Source organism: Varroa destructor, unplaced genomic scaffold, assembly GCF_002443255.2.
Source record: "Varroa destructor unplaced genomic scaffold, Vdes_3.0 BEIS01000003.1, whole genome shotgun sequence".
NCBI lineage: Eukaryota > Metazoa > Arthropoda > Arachnida > Mesostigmata > Varroidae > Varroa > Varroa destructor.
Window position 1 is genome coordinate 45190699 of NW_019211456.1, and position 18102 is coordinate 45208800.

Genomic DNA, 18102 nt, shown 5'->3' on the forward strand with positions numbered 1-18102 from the left:
ACTAATATGCCCAAATGCAATCGTTTTCTATTTAATGAATATATTCCTTGCCTTTAGTTAGTTGGCTGATAGACGTAAACGTTTCCATGCAGTCCTCGATCTATGATATCAAATAAAGATGTGTGTAATGGCCATAACTAGCTATAGGCCTTATATAAAACTGTCGTTGTCATCGCCAACGTTGTGATTCCAGAGAAAAAAAAAATGTATAGGACGCGCAGAGAGCAAAATTGCGGGGTAGGTACAGAGGGAGCTATGAAACGTTCAATACCATAAGAAATACACGTCGCGTGATCACTTCTTGCCCAAAACTACCACAGCAACGCCAAAAGCAGCAAAAGTCTGTCTGTCTTCATCAGAAGGCGAAGTAACGCCAACGTTGTAGCCGTCTTGAAAGCTCAGAGAGAAATGGCTACATTTATATATATATATATATATATATATATATATATATATATATATATAGTATGAGAAAAAGAAGAGGATGAAAAAAGAGGTACAGCTTCGAGCTGCCATGTCGAAGCTGATCAGTCCGAGTGATCAGCTGGCAACCAAATCGACGAACGTGGACGCACGTGACCAACCAGGGGCTCTCAAGTCTAAGGAAACGTCTAGGGAATAGGTGAGAGTAGTTTCTGCCCGAAAAAAAATAGACAGAAACCAAAATGGCTGATGCCTCATTGCCACTCATCAACCGCCTCCCTGTATTTGCTCACGATGACAAACAACGCTAAAGAAAGCCTCTTTCTCTCATAAAGGCGACGTAACAACACATTGATGAACAGTGAGCTTTCTGAGATCTGCTGGCCGTCTCCCCCGAGTGTAGGCATTCGTTCAAGTCAAAAACTAAGGAAATATAGACGGGTCTGGGCAAATGCATTCGATCGAAGAAAAGTGTGCTATTGCGAGGTGATACAATGAAGGATACGAAACTGTTCTTAATGGAAAAACGAGGCCGCAGGACTTAGCCCATTGAGAAACCAGCACTAGCGGACACACACACACATACAAAAATAGACGCAGACACATAAACGCACAAATATCCATATAAGAACAACAGGCATTCCTTGCCTGCGGAGATACGCAGAACAAAAGCGTAGCAGCCCAAGTACCAACGAAGGCATAAGAACGGATTGTGCGCCGTGCGGCTTGCCATCACTGTTGTTGCTCACACTAAAAAGAACTTCAATTCAGCGCTCACCTTCAAACGGCTTCACGCCATGCTCCAGCTTCGCAAGTTTCTTATTGCGTCAGTGCGTGGTAAAGTCTGATCCAGCCTACAGAGATCGAACATTTGCCCGAACAATGAATAACACGCAGGGCACAATAGACAGATAGGGTCGCTTGACGACGACGACAGCAGGGACAACAACAACAACAATAACAACTGCACGACTCAATTGGCAGATAGCAAACGGGTGGATGAATTTCGTGGGCACGTGCACGTTAGATGGTGATTAGTTATCCATATCGATAGAAAAAGCCCCGCCTTTTACTATCGGTCGTACCATCTTCTGTGTGTGTACTGCAGCAAAAATATATCAACTACTCTGTCACGTGTGCAATCCCATAAACTGTTGTTGTCACTTTATTAAGCTCTCGTTGGTACGGTTTAATTTGTGCTCCGTCAGGCAAGGTAACACGGTGGTTATGAAATGTCCCGTTCCCAACTGGGTTATCGTCGCCGCCACGAACATGGCCGTTATCATTTTCGCCTTATTCTGCATTTTTCGCTAACACAACGTCAGCTAAAGCGCCGAGAGTAACCCGGCAGATGTTTCAACAGTTGGGGGCTGGGGGGTCGTAGCGGTAACCGCTTAACTCGCCTTTCGCTTCGCGCCGTCTCTTTCTTTCCGTTTTTCTGTCCACGGTGACAGACACAGACGCGAGAACAAAAACAACTGTAACGCTACGACGGCTAAGATAACAACAGCAAAGCCAACAGGGATAGCAGCTTGTACGATTTACGAAACCGCTATATTATGTGACATCAGCGGCGTGGTTCGCCCGCTCTCCATCGTCAATGGCCCGTGAAGCTGCTGCCGGCATACCACTCAGTTAATAAGCGGTAACGAACATCAATTCGAAGCACAGGCCGGCAGAATCGTAAAGCTAGCGTATGATGTCGTGCTGACAAAAATATCTTTCTCATTTTAGACGTGAGCCCAGGATGCTTTACATCGAAGATCTTAGATCAGGTAGCTGTTACTGAAGTGTGGCAGTAGCAAACGCTTTTGCGTAACTTAAATATATTGCCATATAACTTAAACTTGATATAACTGTAACTGTAATTTCATTGTTAATTTGGTGCGGTTGCATAAGGAACAATCTAGGAAGGTTTTGTTAGAGTTTACTTTGTGACTCCCTGTAACAGGGTTACGTTAGTCCAATAAACATTGAGAATTGGTTAACTTTTATAGATCGAAAAGATTGAAGAAGAGGCGTATCTTCTTTATGTATGCATAGCACTACCTAATTCGATAAAACAACACTAGTAATTTGCAGAAAGCAGTTCAATGACCTAAAAGGTAATAATCTAACTGATTTGCTGAAGGGTTACCTCTAACCTCAAGACCAAATTGAAGATTTAAGTGACATATAGGCAAGGTATGCGTACTACGAAAAATTCTATTTTCTTTGATAGTTCGCAAGCACCAAAAAGAATTACTGATGCCGTTGACATTCGTGGCAAAGTCTAAGGTACTACCGTTTATACCTAGGTCTATTTTTGAGCGGAGGTGAAGTAAGCACGACACCAACGATGGAACCTAATGTAAACGCAACACATAGAGTGGCCATATTAAAAAGAACGATAAAGCTCTGCACCTGTTTTTTATTCTCATATTAGCAGTTAGATCTGGCTCTCATACCCAAACATAAGAGCTACTTACATGTTCGCAAGTTTGTTTGCTGGCCTCCATATCGAAAACTTAAATTAAATTCCTCTGTATTTACTCTCATTTTCAATTCTGAAGATGACGTGACTGGTCATACAATTCAAATGCTTCTCGGTACTGTCAAATAGCCGGCTAGATCACAATGCAGGTCTTTAGTCCATTTACATGCCGCCACTCCTAGTTTCAAAGGTTCGGCAAGACCTATTCATGCAAGGTATCTCTATGTTTATCTTCATTCGAAAATAAGTAGGCATGCAGCTTAAATGAAGACGAAGGTAAACATAATCGATGCATTGTGAATTACCGCTAGCCGGTGAAGAACTTCGTCACAAAATGATTGACAATCATGACACTCGCAGCAAAACTATAGAGGCCAAACGTTCCTGTTTTTTTGTTTGTTTATATTTTCAGTTGATTATTCATCTACAGCGGAGACTTGCACGCACCAGTGAATGATAACTGTCTAGCTAAATTCTGTGTTTGTTCTATACTTTCGAACTGATCTGGTATAAACAGTTCGTGAGTGCATGCGAGAACGGCGTACTTGTGTGACTGTCGTCAACGTGCCTGCGTGTGCATCGGTGGGCGAACACGAATAGAGTACATTCTGCATTCGTGTCATCCGACCGGGCAAAGAATGTATTTATGCTGTACTCCTATCAGAGTCGATCATCAATCTTTGTATTTGCTAGGAAAAGAAGTCCCATGCGAGTTAGTGCGCTGCCACCTATTCCAATGGTTATGATAGAGGAAAAACGGGCCGCGCTTTCGACTGGGTTTATTGGGTGCCTCCCTCTCTATGCGCTGCGTTGTTCTGCCACAGTGTCCATTCCATAAGCTTTTGGTTGGCTGGCCAACCCAACGACATCCCTCCAGCCTCTGGGTTGACGTCGCCGCCACCATCATCAGCGACACTCAGAAACACCGCTGAGTCAGTACGTTAGCCAGTTAGTCCCTGATGCCTTCGCAGCTATGCTTCCCAATAACAGCGTCAGCCTGACCGAGATAGAAACTGCGCTCAGATGGGTAAGGGGGGACGATGGTCGTTTCGCTGGTGACTGCTAGTTGTTAAAAGTCCTATAGTAAATTGCCACAGTTGAACCCCATGTAGTCAATGAACAGTACTGGTATTTACTGCGCGAATGTTAGTCACGTTTACGGGTAAATGGCGTTACACGCCTTTTGGGGCGTTGGGGAAATTGCCTTCAGAGGCTCCCATTGTAAACATTAGAGCGCATTGCCCATAAACATCGAACGAACAGATCAAGCACACTTTAGGGATTGAGCATATCTCGTAACAATGTGAGCACCGGCGAACCAGACTATTGATAGGCACTCACTCACATACACACACATAAATATGGCTTAAAAATGTGAACGAGATTAATTATAAAATATATTGAATGCTAATTACTAACAACGTCGGTAATTTAAGCGGGGACTGAAGAGACGGGTGCATCTGCATTGCCGCAATCAACCTACAACGTAGCCGTGACAAGTCAAATCTATCGTCGCGTAAATAAAATATCTAACAAATATGCTGCTAGACAAGAAGGCAGACTAGAAGGGGGCCGGCAAACAGAGACGATGCTGTACGTTGACGTTATGGTGTGATCACTGATAAAGAAGTTATTCTACTTGAAGGGCATCCAAGTGCGTGCGTGAACGCACATCATGTCTGTCGATATATAAATGTATCGATTCTTTCAAATAGCTACAATAAGATATTACAAGACAAACCATCCGTGTATTTCTGCACTTAGAGAAGGTACTGAAGTCAATCCCGTTGGTCGGGCGCCATACCTACCTTACGATTACGTTGCTATCCGGCATATCTTCAAATTCTCTGTGTGTCATTTCTAGTTGACTCTTAGGAATTATCTTATATGGGACCAGTTTTCGATATTGCTGAAAAAATATTGTATCGGTACTATCACCTAACAGAACGTCGACGAAGACAAACTGATAAAGAGCCGTTGGTTAGCGAATGTAAAGTTACCCAATCAACATGGGAATGTCCGGAAAGTCGGGTGATTTTCTTAAAGTTGTGGTGATTTCTACGCTCAAAGCTGGGGCAATTGCCTGGATCAGGTCAAGCGTTTATTACAATGATAATGTGCGGCCGTAATTAGTAATCATCATAATACGTTTTTCTAGAACTTTTCAAAATGGCTGTATCCAGTCACTTTAAGGTAACGTTGAATGACTACTGAGAGATATTGTAGTGAACCTGCTTCTAGCTCTGTTATGATGAAACGCCTATAGCTTAGTTACTGGGCCATGAACAAATTATTGCATGTTTTTCATTAGCATGATCATATTGTACTTAACGTCCTGTTTGTACCAATTTGATTAGGCTCCAAAGGGTAGAAACTAAAGGGCAAATTTAAGCCTGCAGTATCACATTCTCTAACTAATGTGTCGATTTGTATTGAGCGTACTATTTACTCTTATATACCTTAAAAAATGCCCTTTGTTCTCCAATAAGCCGTTGTTTTATTATGCACGAACGAAACTCCACCGTAAGTTTAGGCTTTAGCAATGGGTGCTCCTGGGGCATTCTTGACGCTTACACTCTTTTGCTTTTCGCCAAGATTAAAAACCATCCAAATAGTCGTAGGAGGACAGCTTAAAAGGAGTTCAGTTATAACATATCGAACCCGGACAACGCATTTCGCTATCCGATGCCATTGTGGACCGTCCAAAAGTACGTTCGAAGGACGGCGGCTAGCGAGCAACTTGTGAACTAATCGAAAAGATAAAGTATAGTCATATGATCATTGGCAGAAATCTTGGATAAATCGACTTCATGTACATAATCGTTAGCGACCTGAATGTTCATCAATGGAAAAACACAGCGGAACTCAACTCCCCCCCGTCTTTCAATATGTCCCTAGACACCGGGTGAAATGCAAGCACAATGCCAGGCTTTAACATAGAATTGTTACTGATAACGAGATGTTGTGTATCCATGTCGATCTCAAACAGAGAAAGAGACAGGTAGTTGTTCCCAAAGGTGCGCCTAAACACAGAGTTGACCTCATCCCGAAAAAACCAGTATTTGGCTTAGTGGGTTCGGGACGGGCGTATACATTGGAATATGTGTAAGAAAAACCAAACGACCAAAACGACGAAATCACCACGTATTCGTACAAGTTGCATTTAGCAAACAAGTTTATCCAACAGGAAATACCGGGTAGGGGAAACGAAGGGACTTCTCCCTATGGGAATACCAGGCGATATGTTGCAAAGGTCTTTAAAACCGCCGTAGAAGAGCTTGCGTTAAAGGCTTTCTACTAATGTCGAGATACCGCGTGAATGACTTATTACATTTATGTTCGTTGGCGAATAAAATTCGTAGAAGCATATTTGGCAATAGAGAGCCTCTTTTCCTGCGGGTGAACTAAAATCAGCTAGAGAATGGCCACTACATCGATATAGCCACGGAGATCTTCGCTGTCAACGTGTATTTGTCATCAACTTGGGTACGGCGCTGCGGCAGTGCGCTCTGGTTCAAAAGCTCTCAAATGGCTCTGTAGGGCCTTTCAGTGGCAGTAATAGCGTCTGTACTGCAAGAAGATTAGTCCGTTAAGCTTCATCAGTCGTCTGCCTATGTTGCCTGTCTCTGTGTCTGTCTGATTGTTCATTTGTCCGTCTATCTGTAGATCCAATATATGCGCACTACATAAGTAGAGAATTAAGGTTTCAGGTTGAGACGGTGTACCGCGGGACGACTGTTTTTTTGTACTGCCTCAATTCAATGCAGGCTACCCAGTAAGGGCTAGAGCCAAGCCCGGAACTATAACGTTGATGCAGACTGATTCTTCGGAAAAGATGGTATCTCTTTCAATGGTAGCCTTTCATTTAGAAACTGAGTTCGTCAGAAGGTAAGTAAACGTATCACAGCAGTTTTTCATTATCACAATAGCAGCTTGAGGCCGTGCATTGAATACAATTAAAACCAGTATATTTGTAGATGTATGATGGTGCCGTGCGCGTCAATTTTCATTCATCGCCTATTTCAGTTTGTGCGCGCTGGGTCCGTCACCCTAGCTCCTTAGCTCAGCTTTTAGCTCCAGCAAGATCGGAAATTAAGTTGGCACTAAAGCCAAAGGTAACAAGGCATGCGAGGGCACGTGACCTAAATTCGTATAATATAAGCTGAATTATTGAAATTGAATAAAGTATTTTTTAATGCATAAACGTCGTTTTTGCCTGTCTGATGCATTATGGTTTATGTTACAATATACGAACAGCAGTCTCAGCATTGGGTACATACACGAATAGTTTCCTATCCTGAGGTACGTCGAGCTTCAGATTTATCTGCACGTAATGAAAAGTGAGCTCTTTAACTAAACGCCATGTTACCTAAGAAGCAAGGTACGGCAACATGTGATTGCCTTCGCACAGTCAGAACTACTACGAGAATTATAATTTCACCTTGCCTCGCATTCAGCTAAGCCAAACAGGCCACCGGTGACCCAGAAGACACCTGAGTTAAGGCATTGAATAGGTCTTGTCTATTTTCTGTGATACGAGAGCCGACCGTGTAGAACGCGACTATTCGCGGATAATGGTGAAGTAGTGACACGCTTCTTTACTTAACTTAATATGAAAAAGTAACTTTCACGCATCTAATACGTATGTACGTAGTAGTAGCGCATGTTTGAAAGTGGCAAACAAGCTACGGCGAGCAATAGACGTTCATTCTAAAAAGAAAGCAAACGACCCATAACGTCATTTGATTTATTAAGTGAAGCCACTTTCGAATGAAACCCGCATCAAGTTATATAGACGGTAGTTTAGCAGACATTATCTCTGATCGTGCACATCTGCTGAATTTCAGATCAACGAAAACAGGATAATATTGCTGATATTTGTGATAGTGGTGCCATTTTTTAAGGACGGGTTTATGTCAACATAGCAAACATTGTGTGCATCTCGCCATCTTTAGATTCGATCCATTGGCGTCAAGGTAGCGAACAGCAAGGGCTCTTACCGTACAGAATGGACGCGCTGCTTTTTCCAAGTCGCGCTATACTGGCGATGGAAAACCATTGGCTGACCATTGAAGTGCTCTTTGAAGTGTTCATGCCCATTGTATGCTAGATTAGACAGCACAGGTTATTTTAATGAACACTGATGTTTGTTTGGCTGAATTCTATACACACATAGGGAAAAGTCTGTTTTGAATATCGATCGCCACCTCAGTCGGTTCGGAAGTTCTACCTATAGGCTGCACATCGAGAAAGCTTCCGCGATATAATAACGAGAAGAAACTGATCAAGTTGTTAATTTTTTCTGGATATAATTTAGCTGGCACTTAACCCCTCTATTTTTTAAAACAACGTTCTGTTCTTGTAGGCTGCCTCCATTACTTTAATTAACATAATTTTTTGTGAGACGATCATGTTTTACCTAAAGAGATAGGTTCGATACATATTTAGTAAAGCAGTTGTTTGATCATAGATAATGATTGGGTCGGGTACACTGACAAGCATTAAAAAGAACTTAAACGTAAAAGTTTACTTTAAAGAAAAAAGTTTTCTCATTTAGAAGAAGATTGAGCTATAATAAGAATAAATATAACAAGAGGACTGATGGGAAATCGTTTTCCGATTTTTCCTTAAAAAGAAAATTCTTCCACAGAGTGCTGACCTTTTGAGAACACCGTAATGCGGAAGACCTCTTTCAGCTAAAAGATCAGCTAAAATTTATTAAATATTTTGATAATCTTAGTGGGCTATATTTACAAAGCAATTGTTCTTGAAAATACCCTTTTACGGTTAGTATAAAGAACGCTAATATACGTCAAACTATCGTAGTTCACAATAAAAACATCTGCTGCAGAATCGATATCCTTATGCCCGGGAGATAACTTGTGTTCTCAGCAGTAAATTAAACTAGGTTAAATCTGAAACTTTAATTCCTTGGTCAGTTATTGCCCCTACATTTACTCCATTAGTCGAATTAGCTCGTCAGATCATCCGCACTTCATTCAATAGACCATAACTCTGAAGCGCGGACGCTGCTATACGTACAGCACTAAATCGACTTTCTATGCGCCGTAGAAAAACCCAATACTTCAAACATTATAGAGAGGAAATGTCCAGCCATGTTGTTCCAGCTAACGACACCGCACGTATGTATGCCTGCATCAATGACGACATTTTACTTTAGCTTCAATTCGAATAGTTAGTTAAGGTGTGTGCCCTGTTTCGTACCTTACTGTCATCATCGCCAATGATGCTATCAATGGCCAGCAGAAAACTTGTCTTTGTTACGATCGTGGTGGCATAGTCTCTTCTTACCTTCACCGACGACGAATCAGTTACCGCAAAGGAACAATCAATCGTTTCTGCAACTTCTGCCGTCGTCATTTGTTGCCAACGGTTAACACTGCAGCTTACGTCGAGCTGAGAACGGTAGTACACTTTGCTACGGCTGCCGTCACGATAAAATAGCCACGGCTGTTGGTGGCAGTGAGCCGATTGAACGATGCTGTGTATAACACGTATATGCGCATGTTCGCTGACGAAAATCCTCTTGTTAGTTGGTACCTCTCTGACAGCAGCGATAGTATTTTGTGCCGGTAACCTATTACGGCGGTGCTGTCTGATGTCGCTTCATTAGATATTTCGAAAGCATCAGCCGTATGACCGGCCAGATACACAAACCGACAGACACAGGGCAAGATGGCACCATTCAGATATAGCATTGGTTGCGCGACGACTATCATATCAATAGGGTAAAAATGGGAGGGTAGCATAGAGCAGGTCTAAATAGAGGTTTGCATAAAAGGAAACGCAGATAAAAAATGTTTGTGGTACCAGCTAATAGCTGGGCTAGGGGCGGTCAACCGGGCTAGCAGACGACACCCCACTACCCCCACAGCATCGTGTGCACGTCTGGCAAAGCAAAATAGAGCCTGATCAGCAGTTATAACGTAAGGTAGTTAAAGTGATACTGTGGAAACGTAATGGAAGCAATCATAATAATGGAACGTTGACGAAGAACGACAGTGCTGCTGGTAATAACGGCGGAAGATCCTGGATTTTCTTGTGACTACCGTGACCACACCCATCGTCTGTATTAGAAATAGCTAATAAGTGATGATGGCGTTTGCGCTGATGCTTCATGTCTAATATCCATTATTTACCGATATGCATTGGTGTGTACTAGGCAATTTTGGTCCGACAGCTGTGGCGCTAGGTGCCTTCCAGGGGTCCCCGTGAAAGCTTAGCGGGTAACGCATTTGTCTGCTAATCTTAGGGACACGTTATGGGCTGTTTTCGAACGGACAGACGTCGTTTCGTGCCCGGAGCCAAGCGTCTGATGGAATGCCTATTAACGATAGCAGATGTAAAACTCGGAACATATAGGTACTTCCCAGAAGGAGATTGCATGCGACTCGGATGAACGACAGCGCTACTGTGCAGAACGAGAATGTTATTCGTGCCAATGCATATAGAGACACAACGATAGATCGCTTGCGCTGCAAATGTCGTTTACTTGCTATAGCCTATTCTATTTATGAAGTCATAGACCCAAGAAGCTTTAAAGAAAGAAATCTCACATGACAGTATCGTTTATCTGGCGGTAATTAATGCAGAGCATGAAATATTATAGCGATAACATATATCGTTAGTATCTGGTCACTAATAAAAACAGTTTATTACGCATGCTCCGCAAACAAATCACACAGATGATCCGCACGACGCGTACTCAGCTCGGGAGGCTATGAGCAAGCTATATTAACTGTTCAATAGTATCTGCTATCTTTTAGATAGCTAGGAGTTATTGATTTTTTTTTTTTTTTTTTGTTAGCTATAGGTAGAATGTAAATCACATGTTCGGCCTGACGGTGACAGTGGCAACTTGTGGTTTGTATCGGGAGTACATTCCTGTTAGGTGAGCCTTGAGGTTGTAGTCTGGTGACCGTTCACCTTTAAATCGAGGGTAGCAGAACTAATGCCATGAAACGATTGTACTGTATGAATCTCATCAGCATGAGATCGAGCCATTAGTGGATTATTATTTGTTCCTTTGCTACGCGATGATGGAGCGAACAAATCAGAGAGAAGAACACCTTATTCATTGGCGTTACATGGGGACGATAGGGGACGTTTGCGGCCATTAATAGATCAGCTGTCTATGCGCGCGCAATCAAATTCAAATGAGTAACCTTCGATAGCTAGGCATTTGAACACGACCGCTGTAATTTGATTATCGCTAAGTTCTATCGAAACGTATCTATAGTTTGACGGTCGCTTATTTTTGACATAAGTTACATAGTTGGACATGCATGAGTATGAAGTTTAGGCAGGGTGATTAAATAAATGGCTATACCAAGCGTTGACTAGATGATTAGGTTCAATTAAGAGCTATGATTCTTCAATTAGAACCCCGTCTTTGGTAATAGCGCTGCGGAAAGATTGCTAGTTGCCACTCAAGCTTCAGGTCGTGTCTGGCCACAGCTGAAGTATATCTAAGGGGGATTCGTTCAGATCCGAGTAACTAACTACTTGAAAAAACAGACAAACTAAAGAGGCTTTTGTGCGGAATCGCTTAATCTCGACGTTGGAGTACTTACACAGCGACACTGGCAGCCTTCTCTCTATCTTCACTCTGGGTAGATGATCATCTTCGAGTCTTTCCCGTATGCTGCATCAAAGCAACATTGAACTCAGCTGCAACACCTGAAAATCAATGTGTATTTCACAGACTTAATGTACAGCGAGTGGTAAAGCTACCGCATCCGTACCGAAAATACGTAACAGTCAGTGGTCCACTGGTTCATTAGGATACGCGTGCACGTCACTACGAAGTAAGGAATCGACCATGGCTCCTTCCTGGCTATGGCTGGCGTCCTTTGCAAAATAGTGTAATAAATATAACAATTTTAGACTAAAGTAATAATAATTATAGACGAAAGTCTTACTACTCGTTCAAAGTTGAAAAAATTTGTACCTGTGTCTGTTTATATATACATATATATATGTTTATATATATATATATATAGAAGTTGCTCGAAAAAGCTGCATCGCACAGAAATCAAACTGGGAGAAAGCTTCTTGTTAGCAAGAGGAAAGCTCATTAATCGATCCCTGTTACTGCTCTTCGTGGCAATAATGCCGTGAATAGTTAGTCACGTTCTGGCAGAAACGATATGGCACTACTTCAAGGACGGCTGGCCAGTTCACCATTTACACGCAATTCCGCACCTCAGCTAGCTTCAAGCTTACGTATTCAGTGGCGCTAGGGGTTAGTTAAGAAGAAGTCTGCCCGCCAGATCGTCTGCCCATCAAGCAGATTGCTAGTAATGAAATATTGCATATAGGACATAACATAAATATCGTGCAATAGATATTCACTTACGTTCCCGTAGACGGCAGACCCCTTCGTCGATTGGCTGATCGGTAGATCCGAATATCTAAATAAATTCTTCAAACCAATATCAATACACACTGTGCTATATTGATCTAACAGATATAACAGTACTAACAATCGCAATAACAATGATAATATTTTATATAAAAACGAAAAAAATAACGATAACGCTTTAACTGATTACTGGCGAAAGTGATAGCTTTGTTGTTATTGCCACTGATTGGATCGTGGCGATTATTATAGCTGGTAGTACTACTAGCTATGATAATTATCACGCTCGCTAGCTTGTAGATATATACCGTTTCCAGCGTGGATTGACAATACCGACGTGCGTCATCCATTATATTTTTCGCCGTGATAACGTATATACATTGCGTTGATCAAAGACGTACCGAACTAGCTGTTTTATGGCTCCAGTCTATTCCAATGAGAACGCTGCTAATGTTAGTATTCGAAGTTCATCATTTGTTTTGCAGCAGCAGCAGCAGCAGCATTGAAAACATACGTCCCACTTGAATATATCGCAAGAACACAGATGGCAATACGATCTAGTTCGCAGGCTTCTTTGCCTTTGGTCGACTCAGGTACGCAGATGAAATGCACTACGAGCCTATTGATGAGCCAAGCGGTAGTTATCGCTTAGCCCACAAGTTACACATATTTGTCGTTTTGTCAGTGTAAATTTCAAACTTGAATTACTTGGGACATTTTTGGACGCTTTATTTTCTTAATTTATATTTTAATTTAAGTTATCAAAGCTGCTCGTGGTCTCGTCCGCAGCTATGAAGAGTTGACCATTATGAAGATTCTGAGTTACTCCATTCTTTGAGCTGACTTTGCACGTTCGCACTGTCGCGTGTAAAGGAGAAATAAGCCACCTGTTTATATCGTCATATACGATAAGCTCGGACTATACCATATACTTTGTACAATGCCTTTCTACCATTGTAAACGTGATAGCGTACCTCTTTGTCATACTGGGTTCGGGAAGAAGAAGAAAGACGTGCAATAGGCTGCCGTTCGGTTCGTACTGTTGAGAGTACGTACGAAATCATACGCAACATCACGGAATAAAGCTACAAGAGAGCCTCACTCGAAAGCAGTGTTTCGACGTATAGAGCCAAGAGATGGTTCTTATCTAGCGCACCAAGCCAATTACTGGAAGAAGACAACCCGACTATGATCGCTAGTTGTCATAGTATATTTCGGTATAAGATCTTCTCCTAATTCAAAATATATCGGACAAATATATCGATGAAGGCTCATTAGTAGCTAAGAAGTCGTAAACAATATTAGCTGTCAATACAGCGTGACGTCTAATGAAAACACGTCATCCAGTCATATACACTGCTGAGTGTTTTGTTGTATTGAAAACCACTCAATGCTGAAGTCGTAGACGAAGATTCTCCTCCTCGACCGAGTACCAGCATTGCAGCTGTCCTTTGCCGAATCCGTCTGAGCTGTTATGTACATCGCCATCATCTCAATGTTACGACAATCGAGTTATTAGACCATTCAACTAGAGCTAGAATAATACATATGACTGGATCATTCTTCCGATCGTCATATTTTACTTCATCTAATAGCCTTTTGCCTTATAACACAATACATGCCCTTTTAAAAGTGTGCATTATTCTGAAAACGTTCTTGCATACACGCACATATATATATATATATATATATATATATATATATATATATATATGCATGTACAGATGAGATACGTTTTCGCGTGTGTATCGATCACCTCGGGATGACGGTTTCAGACGCCTTTTGTGTTGTAGAATTAAGCGGTGATTGGCTTTGTCGCTATAAACATTGAGAGTCCATTCTAGCCGTCTGATATCGACAGATCAACGGGCGAGTACGACATTTGTTTGCTTCAATGTACAAAGATGAATATGGATAAGAGGAAATCTGTCGAACGTGTACGAAGTCCTGCGCGCGACGCATGAGCGCGAGGGGGTTTCACAGTTGGCTGAGCTTGTATTTGGATCAGTTTTTATGGTGTGATTTTGATTTTTTAGGACTAATTTACTATTTTCAGTGTCCTTCGGCATAGAACGCCACTTCGATTTTTCCTCAGCTGTTCCCCTCATTGACGACAGATTGAGACAGCTCTTTTTAATATTAATTGCGAGCTGGCCTGCATAATCACGTGTCAATATGGTCAATCCAGTTGGGATTCATTGACGGAATGTTTCTGATCTGGCGCCAATAATGAATCGATATCTTTTTGACGCTAAAATGACTTAACTTGCTGTTATTCACAGCTACGCATTCTGTACCTTTGGCTAACGATGCTTGCACTCTGAGTCTCTAACAATAATAATGAAAACAATATGTAGAAGAGATAGGTCGTCTAACACAAAGTGACGCCGTGCGCCCTTCTGCCTCTGAGGTCAGTGCGTGTATTCCCCAATTCGTCACGACCGACCCTATTGCTACCATGTTACACCAGGACGTTGGAAATCGTTTTACCATGGGAATATTTCTCAGAACTACGAACGATAACAAGAAGACGACGACAACGTGAAACGACCCCCTGAGAGTGGTCTCATTGTCTTTAGCAAATGTCTCACGCTCTGCCCCTTCTTCCTTCCAGAACACCGGCTGTTACATCGGCCAGCCACGGCGTACTTTTATGACTGTTTGCGATAGCTGAGCGGCAAACTACTGGATAGCACTACTCTGTGACTACTGCTACTCTAGCTGTTTACGTTGATGAATGTCATTTATATTGTGGTCGTTTCTCAATAGATTTCTGTCATTTTCGGCCGCTGGGGACATTTGGCACTTGATGTATATGCAATCTATACACGTAATTCTATAGATTAGAGTAACGCTGAGCCGATGCGGCTTGAATACGCATTTTTCTTTATCTTTTAGCGTGGTTTGGGGAGTCTATTTAATGTGGGCTGCGTATGAAGCTCAACTTCTTTCCGCGGAAACCAATCATCAATTATTTCCTCAAGGTTCATTCAGAATCAGCTCAAATGTTCACTTAACAGTATTACGGGCTGATGGAAGCGCCACCGGAAGATTAGGCCGATGTCGCCTCGATCAGGTTTCCTACCTCTTGGGACGAGCTAAAAACTTGCGCAGAGACATATTCCTCGTGCACCTTCTGAATTCTGTCCGAAAGCATCGCTTGGATTTTACCTTAAGTTTTTTAAGCAAAGCTCAATAATGCAATCCTTTTTCTTGAAGACGTCCGTGGCTAAAACCCTTCGCTCTACCTAACACTCTGACGATCAGGTGATGTAATATACAAAACTTTTTATTTTGCCATCAAGAGAACGCAGCATGTCTGCTTCGTCGAAACATTCCCCGATATGAGCAAGCGTTACACATAACACCAACGTATGAAAAATCGTGTCTTCGGTTCCCTGCGTACTGAAAGGCTCCATGGCCTTCAACTATGCGCGCTACGTGATAGGTAGTTCTTGACCATGTTCTGTAATCCAGACCTCGATCTTTGAGATTATATTTTTGGATGCAGCGCCCGGATCGAATCTTGCTATAGCATACCATTCATCTTGCCATTATGTAAGTAATTCTCCGTTTGGCATCTTTCGTCGGCTTGTCCAATAGCATACGTCGTTTTTTTGCCTTTAAGCTTCAAGTTGTAGTCCCCTATATGACCACAATTGCGTGTATGCTGACCGTGCAGTAGACCTGAGTGACCCTCGACAACAAGACTTGCTGAGCTTCGAATAGTAATTCCTTGACCGTGTTAGTCATAAGCTCTGGCAAAGTACAAAGGCCAGTCCCAACCAGTGCTATCAATTCGGCTGTGAACATAAGGAACCTTCCTTTTGCCTTTCTAGAACGTTAATGTACAGTGGAATTCTGGTTATTTACGTGAACATTTTGCTTTTAGCACAGCTTGCTTGACATGGTATACTCTACGTATGTAATGATCTAACCGTATCGCTATGTGTCTTGCCGTTTTAAGACAACGAATCCCTTTATTATTCAGTATTAGTATAAAAAGTAAGTTTTTCTTCGTGCTGAAAAGTATTACGGCTTTCGAGTCCGTAGAGGCCAGTAACAACTCATGGTGTTTCATTCACCCGCTCTACTCTTTGCTGTCTTTGTTCGCATAGTGACAACGAAATTGCCTGTGTAAGCACTCATTTCAATTTCCGAAACAAGTCTCTAATACAACACCTCTTCATATGCTAGGATTCATAGTGGTGGCTTTAGCAGAGAGTCCTGCGGCATACCAGCAGTTATAGGAAATGTAGCTTCTGTATTGGCCATGAATCTGTCCTCTAAATACTAGTTAGAGACTAGCGAGACTGAGAAATTTGGCCGACTGTAAACAGGCAAACACCGTACATCAGGGAAGGCTACTGAAAGCATTTTTAATGTCTAGAAAATTTGTTAGGAGTAAGTCTCTCAAGTGTATTGTAGACTTTCTCAATTTGATAGTCCTCTGGAGGATCTAAACAACTGCAGACAACATGAGCTTGTGTTTTCCAAACCCCTATTGATTCTCCTTTTACTTTCGCGACTGTTCTAAGCTTCGGTTCACTAATGGCGTTCACGCCCTTTGAAAGCTCTCCTAGGGGGCATATAAATCCGCAGGTCCCGTTTCCTTTGGGAATGGGCACGACCTCCCTTCTCTTCCACTCTTACGGAAAACGGCCCGGACTAAATATATGCGTAGCCACTACTGCTATCATGTTTAGGAACGCCTTAAATACGCTTTCGTGACGACAGCTAAGAATCTATCGGCACCAGGAATTTTACCTGCCTACAGCACCTTTTCTCGCGTAACTGATCGACTTGTCTCTAGCGGGCCCTAATCGTCAAGCTCCGTTCGATCGAAGAGCTGATGGGATAGAAACAAGTAATTTATCGCCCTTTAATTCCGTTCCTCAGGCGAAACTTCATTTCCTACCTGCTTTTCTCTGATAAGCTGATAGGATCGACCCTGCGGGTCTATTTATCTTCTCTGAAAATTTTTGCTAACAGGCCGACCCTACAAGGCATGTTTAGTTTTTTCCTATATTCACAACATTACGATCTACTGCGGCGCAAGCTCCTTGCAATACTTATACAATGTGTACTCTCTTCACTCTGCCAGTAATTATGCTTCTATTTTTGCATTACACAGCATATATTGGTTAGTCCACAAACGCTGCCATTGTATCTCCTTTTCCTACAAATACCAGGAGAAAATACCGTGATTCTATTTTTGTTAGTATTCTTAAGAATCATAGAGCATGAGGCAATGTTAGCCACGCCATTGATGTCGTTGTTTAAGACCCCCGGCTGTAGGTGCAACTTATAGGACGAAATCTCAACAGTCTTCCTGAGAAGCCCATGTTTGCCCACAGCCGAGCTTATGAAGCACAATATCGGTCCCTAAGATGCACCATTCGAACAAGCAACCTACCAAGTTGAACGTTTCACTGTAAGAGCTTCCAATCTTATTAAACGCAGACTGCGATTATTGCCCTTTTAGATATTGCAATCCCACCCTCATCCGCTTTTTGTGTTGTACTGTAGATTCCTGAAAACCTATCTTCTTAAAAATCTTGCCGAGTATTTGCTCAGCTTGTTGAACTGGGTGACTTTGTCACCCAGACTTGATTGTCTCTGCGATCTTTTTCTCCGACGACCAGTCATCAATCATAACAAAGAAATACAAAATACTAAGCCAAGTTACCGATTCACGAGAATTTTTCAAAGATGAATAGTCTCCGTCAGCAAGCGTGCACGCGCGCGCGCGCGCGCACGCCCGTACTGCTCGCCGATTGAGACCAGGCTGCGCGACACGTAAAATACGTGCCGGGACCCGCCA

The 18102-nt window shown here is 42.3% G+C and overlaps 1 protein-coding gene across 4 annotated transcripts in view; it reads right to left on the reverse strand.

The window, feature by feature from the left end:
- Window positions 1-18102, reverse strand: part of LOC111247593 (uncharacterized) — a 53248-nt gene that overhangs the window by 14757 nt on the left and 20389 nt on the right. For 2 of the 4 annotated variants that reach the window (XM_022798698.2, XM_022798699.2), the window contains one exon: window positions 11491-11596. The exons of the other annotated variants lie outside the window; for them this stretch is intronic. The gene's annotated coding sequence lies outside the window, so the exon portion shown is untranslated. The remainder of the gene's footprint in view (window positions 1-11490; window positions 11597-18102) is intronic. 4 annotated transcript variants of the gene reach the window in all.